General features: G+C 39.0%; 1 non-coding gene across 1 annotated transcript; it reads right to left on the bottom strand.

Annotated features, from left to right (window-relative positions):
* Positions 1-7,746: 7,746 nt before the first annotated feature.
* trnae-cuc (transfer RNA glutamic acid (anticodon CUC)) lies at positions 7,747-7,818 on the bottom strand. Its single transcript has one exon. It is a non-coding gene; the product is annotated as a tRNA-Glu (tRNA).
* Positions 7,819-8,190: the final 372 nt, after the last annotated feature.

Here is an 8,190-nt window from a genome sequence, read left to right as displayed (position 1 = left end):
GAGGGAAAGACTCAGGAAGAAAACTTGATAACGTGCCGTCATCGTTCTCTGATAAAGGATTTGCCATTTAACATGTGACGTCGCTGTTCTCATCCGTTTTTATCTCCATTTTAGGGTGAGACTTGTGTTTTGCTGTATTTTTGTAGCATCAGCTTTGTAACTCAGATTTAGCAGCAGTCTGTAAATGTTGAAATATCGTGACCCTGTTATTGGCCTCTATTTATTGCCTTTCTTTACAACATATAAACTTCTTCATACATATTCAACCACCTACAGTCATGAATTAGCCTTAATATATCAGGCTTGTTTCCATGGCAACTGATGAATTGAATCCAAGTTCAGAAACACCATTACTGATCCGTAGTTAGAGGTGCCAACCCATAATCCACCAGTCACAAATGTCTGATGTTTAATGTAGAGAACAGAGCAAGTTCTGGTGGGTTAAGAGAAGAAAAGTTCTGGAGAGGCAAAACAGAAACAATACTTTATTAGGGCTGCCTTTACTACCTCTTCCTTTTTAATCTGCCGCTCAAACACACACGAGGTTGGGAAAGTGCAGCTGCCTATGCGTGCGTGCGTTGAGAGTATGGCTCAGAACTTGTCCTGGGCTGATTGTCCTCCATCATCTCATCAACATACAAGCTCAGATAGCTTGGTTATCTCACCCCTCTGTCCTACCCTCACATCTGCTCTGTGGTAGATGTTATTAACGTTGCTTTGTCTGCACAAGATTCCTCTTTGGCCAAACAATCTAAAAGCTCCAGGGATTCGCATACCAGCCCCTCTCCAAGCCGACACCCCAGAGGACTCTCCAGATCCATCCATCCATTACCTATACCTGCTTCTTCCTGTTTAGGGTCACGGGGATTAGCTGGAGCCCATCCCAGCTCTCTTCATGTGAAAGGCAGGGGTAAACCTTGGACAGGCCGCCAGTCCTTGGCCTCAAGATCTGCCTCTCAGCTCTCATTGTGCTTTATGGAACAATAAATGTTTTAATTTTTCATAGTGGTCTGTGTCCTGCATTTTGGGTCCAACCAGTGTGTAAACAAAATCTGACAATGAGCAAATAAGTAGGCGACTTTTAGTACCATGGATATACAAAAAGGCAATTATAGCTGCAAGTTAATAAAACAAATTCACTGGGTTAAATGCAAGGGAGCAATCCATGCTGCCATGATTGGACTGAGATGTCCAAACCCTGACCAGCAACTACCAAAGCTTCAGCAGATCAGCACCGTCTGTGGTTTGAGTGTTTGAACCAATGTTTTTGTCAGAGGGGTCTGAAAGCTTTTCAGAGAGAATAAAGGATTTTACCAGCTTCAGGTCTCTAAATCATTTGTCTGACAGCAGTATGAAGCAGTGAAGAAACACCAAATGAGAACAAAAATAACTCCTGCATTTACTTAGACTTTTATCTATTTAATAACGTAAGGTATGACTACAATATTTTTTATGTTTTGACTTTTCAACTTCTCTTTAAATATATATATATATATATATATATATATATATATATATATATATATATATATATATATATATATATATATATATATATATATATATATATACACATCCCATTTCTTCTGCAAAAATGTCTAAAATACTGATTATTCTTACCACAATACTGGTTTCCAGTGTACATTCTAACTACATCAGGTGATTTTTCTCACATTTCTCTGTCCATTTTTCTTCTCAAAGACTCAGTCTCTGGTAAATTCTCTTTTTATATCTTTCAGAGAGAATAAAGGATTTTACCAGCTTCAGTTCTCTAAATCATTTGTCTGACAGCAGTATGAAGCAGTGAAGAAACACCAAATGAGAACAAAAATAACTCCAACATTTACTTAGACTTTTATCTATTTAATAACGTAAGGTATGACTACAATATTTTTCATGTTTTGATTTTTCAACTTATCTTTAAATATATATATATATATATATATATATATATATATATATATATATATATATATATATATATATATATATATATATATATATATATATATATATATATATATACACACATCCCATTTCTTCTGCAAAAATGTCTAAAATACTGATTATTCTTACCACAATACTTGTTTCCAGTGTACATTCTAACTACATCAAGTGATTTTTCTCACATTTCTCTGTCCATTTTTCTTCTCAAAGACCCAGTCTCTGGTAATTTCTCCTTTTATATCAAATCCTGGTTAAGTTTACTAACAATATGAATCTCTGCTTGTTTCTGGGATATATCCATGCAGATGAAAGAACACCACCTTAAGCTAAACCTCTTTAAGACAGTACTGCTGTTGATCCCAGCCAACCAGTCTATACAGAACAATATCAATGTCTGAATCGCGTCTTCGTCCTTCTGTCCTGCCAAGGTTGTGAGAAACCTGGGCGTCATGGTTAATGACCCGTTGTCCTTCTCTAACCTTTATCTTGAAATTGCTGCTTTGGATTATAGGACAAAAGTAAAATCAGGCCATATCAATCTAAATATGTCACACAGTGCTTGGTTCGGGCCACAGTCATTTCTCATCTCAATTACTGCAGAGCTCTTCTCTGGGGCGACCAGTATGCATATGGGAATTTCTACGGATGCTCCAGAACACAAAGCTCAACCTAACCACAATAGGACTCATGTCACACTGTTTCCGGCTACCTACCCCCGACTCCCTGAATAAAGTCATTCATGCTTGCCAACAAACATTGCCTTCTTTTACGGACCCTGTCTGGCACTGCCAAACAAATCCAGATGTTCTCGTTTGTTGTTCCACACTGGTGGAACAAACTACCAGCTGCTTCCAGAGCAGGGTAGGAACCGGTTGCTCTAAACTCTCCTCCGAAAACACCTCATATCCTAATCCCAAATTCATAATTCACCTAATCGAACTCACATCTAACTGCATTTGTCTATGTTCACTTTCTCTACAGATCTTTTTTGTCACCTAACATGCTCAATTGACTTGCCACTCAATGCTCTAGTCTAACTGTACTGTAGCTTGATTATCCCTCACCTGCTAGTCACCCTGGACAAATGCGACTGCTAAATGAGTAACTCTGATTGTACTTGTCAACATTGAACATTGAAATAAAACCCTGTTTAAACCGCTGGACAAGCCGAACTGCCTCGTCCAAACTTTTTTTTTTTTAATGCATCACAGTCTTGAAAAAAAAAATGTATGTACAGTGTATTTATTCAGCCACCAATGGTGCAAGTTCTCCCACTTAAAAAGAGAGGCCTGTAATTTTCATCATAGGTAACTTCATCTATGAGAGACAGAATGGGGGGAATGAACCCAGGAAATCACATTGTAGGATTTTTACTGAATTAATTGGTAAATTCCTCGGTAAAATAAGTATTTGGTCACCTACAAACAAGCAAGATTTCTGGCTTTCACAGACCTGTAACTTCTTCTTTAAGAGGCTCCTCTGTCCTCCACTCGTTACCTGTATTAATGGCACCTGTTTTAACTGGTTATCAGTATAAAAGACACCTGTCCACAACCTCAAACAGTCACACTCCAAACTCCACTATGGCCAAGACCAAAGAGCTGCCAAAGGATGTGAGAAACAAAATTGTAGACCTGCACCAGGCTGGGGAGACTGAATCTGCAATAGGTAAGCAGCTTGGTGTGAAGAAATCAACTGTGGGAGCAATTATTAGAAAATGGAAGACATACAAGACACTGATAATCTCCCTCAATCTGGGGCTCCACGCAAGATCTCACCCCGTGGGGTAAAAATGATCACAAGAACGGTCAGTAAAAATCCCAGAACCACACAGGGAACTAGTGAATGACCTGCAGAGAGCTGGGACCAAAGTAACAAAGGAACCATCAGTAACACACTACACCGCCAGGGACTCAGATCCTGCAGTGCCAGACGTTCCCCCTGCTGAAGCCAGTACATGTCCAGGCCTGTCTGAAGTTTGCTAGAGAGCATTTGGATGATGCAGAAGAGGATTGGGAGATGTTATATGGTCAGATGAAACCAAAATAGAACTTTTTGGTAGAAACACAACTTGTCGTGTTTGGAGGAGAAAGAAAGCTGAGTTGCATCCAAAGAACACCAAACCTACTGTGAAGCATGGGGGTGGAAACATCATGCTATGGGGATGTTTTTCTGCAAAGGGACCAGGACGACTGATCCATGTAAGGGAAAGAATGAATGGGGCCATATATCGTGAGATTCTGAGTGAAAACCTCCTTCCATCAGCAGGGCATTGAAGATGAAACATGGCTGGGTCTTTCAGCATGACAATGATCCAAACACACCACCCGGGCAACGAAGGAGTGACTTCATAAGAAACATTTCTAGGTCTTGCAGTGTTTTAGCAGGTCTCCAGATCTCAACCCCATAGAAAATCTTTGGAGGGAGTTGAAAGTCTGTGTTGCCCGGTGACAGCCCCAAACCATCACTGCTCTAAACGAGATCTGCATGGAGGAACGGACCAAAATACCAGCAACAGTGTGAAAACCTTGTGAAGACTTAAAGAAAACATTTGACCTCTGTCACTGCCAACAAAGGGTAGATAACAAAGTATTGAGATGAACTTTAGTCATTGACCAAATAGTTATTTTTCACTATTTTCATTTTGTCTCTCATAGTTGAGATATACATGTGATGAAAATTACAGGCCTGTTTCATCTTTTTAAGTGGGAGAACTTGCACAACTGGTGTCTGACTAAATACTTTTTTTCCCCACTGTATAGTGATATATGAAATGGATTTATCCAAAAAACATTTAAAAAAAAAAGCATGAAACAATGTGTGTTCATACTATCTGCAATTACGGTAAATAAAAGTCAAAATGAATTTAAAAAATCACTTTCTTTTTTCAATGTAATTTTCAGTAACAATATCAACTTTTTCTGAGTCGGTGATGAACTGCACGATGTTATTAGGTGGGACACGTTCAGTTTACAGGAGCACATTTGGTTAAAGGGTGCTTTAACTAGGGAGAGTGGTAGCCTAGTGGTTCCAGAGGGGGCTGGGGTTTGGAGGTCTGGAGGACTCAGGTTCAAGCCTCTGGATTGCAACCAAGGTCAACCACTTTGGGCCCCTGAGCAAGGCCCATAACCCTTACTGCTCCCTGGGCGCAGTGCAAATGGCAGACCTCTGCTCCTAGTTTGAATAGAAAGAGAGAAAGAAGAGAATACATTTCTCCAATGTGGGATTACTAAGGGAAAAATGTATTTTAATTAAAAGGACTGGACTTGAGGTACCATAAAACAGAACAGGTCCATGGTGTCAGGATGCCCTGGGGTTGCTCTCGTGAGCCTACTTAAAAAAAAAACAAAGTGATACGAGGTGAGACGGTGATTTCTGTAGGTGTTCACATTTCACCACTCCTACACAGTCAAACCAAATCTGCTTTGGCCTGCTTGCTTGTATCTCAAACAATATAAAAGTCTTGTCGTATTGTATGAGTATGTGTAGACTGAGAGAATACAGCGGTAAAACTCATCCATCCAACAGTTATTGTCCTTTTTAATATGATTTAATCTTAATGCACATATTTTTCTTTTTAACTTCAGCATACAGTATCTTCACTGTTTCATTCAGAAGTGATACCACCTCATAAGGGGTCCACATTTACTTATAAACTAAATAGGTGGAATTAAAAAAAAACTTGGCTGACTTATTTGTCTTTATTACACGACTGAGAAAATCCTCTGCAGGTCTTTCACCATGTGGCTAATGCACGTGTCATAACAAAACTCAAAAGAGATATGATGAGGCTCCCACTATAAGACTGCGTGCTGGGGCCTAAATCTCCAGCATGAGTGGAGGGCAACACCTGAGCCGGAGCCCTCGCTGGCAGCAACACCAGGAGGTATCAGCCATTTCAACACGTATCAAATATTGTGTCTTGACTTTACTCTTCAGGCATCTCTCGTTTAGTAAAGGTGACACAGATGCTTAAAAACAAAATAACCATTGTACACTACAACCGTTATAATCCTCTGGGCTGTTCAGGCCCTGTGATAGAGAACTGTGGTGGTTGATTGGGGGGGGGGGGGCATAAGGGTAGACAAGGTGAGAAAGCCTGGGGAAGCCTGAAGAGAAACACATAGAAAGTATAAAGTGATGTTTTCTCAAATATGCATTGCTAAGTAGCATTTTCTTTTCATGAAATTAGATACAATTTTCAAAAAAGCGGAAAATGTTATTGATACTAGTTTGCTGACGATGACCATCTCCTCCGCAAAAGGACACAAATCACACTCCTTCCAAGTTTGTGGATGAACTATAAATCACCACTTTGTCTCTCCCTGTCAAATCAAAACCAAGTCTTTGAAAAAAAGTATGAAACCACACATCCCAACAAGTTTCACAGCAGTTTTTAAGTACCGTGCCACAAAAGCTTTGGGAAACCACTTGATGACCAATTTTCATATTCGTTTCAACATTTATATCTTTAGTCATTTGGAAAATCTAAAACAATCCCTTACTATTGTGGTGGTATATAGTTTGAATTTCCATGCAACAAGCACTCTTTTCTTGTCTTTTTCTAAATGAAAAAGAAAAATCCAACCACACAAGAAGAAAAGGGCTAAGAGGATAAAGCTTTTTCTGTTTTTAAAAAGATAGCCATCAGACAAGGGCTTCCCGTAGATAACAAAAAAATAGTCAAAAAGTAGCAGCCTCATCCAAAACGTTACTTTGTCATGTCAGATAACACAAAACATGATGTGTGAAACAGACAGGAAGAAGGGAAGCTTTCCACAGCACTCACCTTTTCTCTTTAAAGATGTAAACTTCTCTCTGATTTCATCTGTTTGGAGCAAGTTGACCCTTTAGCCTCGAGGCTACGTCAGGTATTATCTGATGTTATCATTTCAGTAAAGTCCACAAACTTTCCACTCATTTTTGGGGGGATTAAACTCTGCTGCCTCAGAATTCAGGACAACCACAGAGCAGGTAAAAGTATGACATTAAAGACAATGTATTATAATAATAATAGTAATCTGATCAGTAACATGCAATACAGATTTTGTTCAATACTGTTCATATAGTACATCTTTCTGTGTGAGGACTTAATAACTACCCAAGAAAAAGCATATTAAGGATAAAACCTGATGTGATATAAAGAAACTACGGTGGTTTCTGTCGTGTCCTTTGTATGACCAGGTTGTGCATCTCCAACAAAAAATACTGCTGCAGGAGAAAACTTGTCTCAGTGATGTGTTAAGTGGATTTATGAATCAGCTTCTGTTCCTGGGTGTTAAAGTGTGAAACACAGTCCAGAGATAGTGTGTAAAAATGACTTTAGTCCATCTTGTCATTGTGAACATTAATGCATATAACATGACCAAAAACTTGACAAAAAAAGAAATAAGTATAGAATAGGTCCGCATTTATACGTGTGCATAAAGCTTACGTGTGTGCGTGTGTGCGTGTGTGTGTGTGTGTGTGTGTGTGTGTGTGTGTGTGTGTGTGCGTGTATGTGCGTGTGTGTATGTGAGTGGCTTATAACTACTATCATAGGTACAACAGCCCCATCTACTGACTATTTGTATAAGTTGCAAATCCATTCTGCAGTTGGTGACTCCAAGAAAATAGGAAATAAGTAAATGAATTAAAGGCGTGGAGGGTCCCACTATATTCAGATCAGTATTTTCTTTTGCCTTTTTGTTAGCAAATGTATGTTATTGGTATCTTGTATTAGTACAATACAATTTTAACTCAACCAACAAAGCAAACTACTTATCTTGTCAAAGCAAGAAGTGAATAGGAAAAAGTGAGTTCCCTGACCGGGAATCGAACCCGGGCCGCGGCGGTGAGAGCGCCGAATCCTAACCACTAGACCACCAGGGAGCTGTATACAGCGTCCTAGGACGCTCTTTTTGACCAATTACCACATATACCTCTTAAATAATATCCAATGTTCTATATCATTCCTGTAAACTGAGACATAACAATTTATGTATTGTAAACTTTTATATTATACCCCAAATGGTTACACGTTGAAGCGCACGCCAGTCACAAACAGGCCCCACTCGCTTCATAAACTGCCTGAGCAAAAAACCCAAGTTTTGCCAATAAATGAATAATTATAAATAATTATAATAATAGCAAAGATAACAAGTCCGTTTTAACAATTTAATTCCATTGGATTGCATCGATAACTTTGGATATGTTGTCTAAATAAGTGAAATAAACAGTTTCAAAGTCAGAGGCATTTTGCGA

Source organism: Cololabis saira, chromosome 3, assembly GCF_033807715.1.
Source record: "Cololabis saira isolate AMF1-May2022 chromosome 3, fColSai1.1, whole genome shotgun sequence".
NCBI lineage: Eukaryota > Metazoa > Chordata > Actinopteri > Beloniformes > Belonidae > Cololabis > Cololabis saira.
The sequence above is the reverse complement of the archived record's forward strand: the minus strand, read 5'-3'. Positions and strand labels throughout refer to the sequence as shown.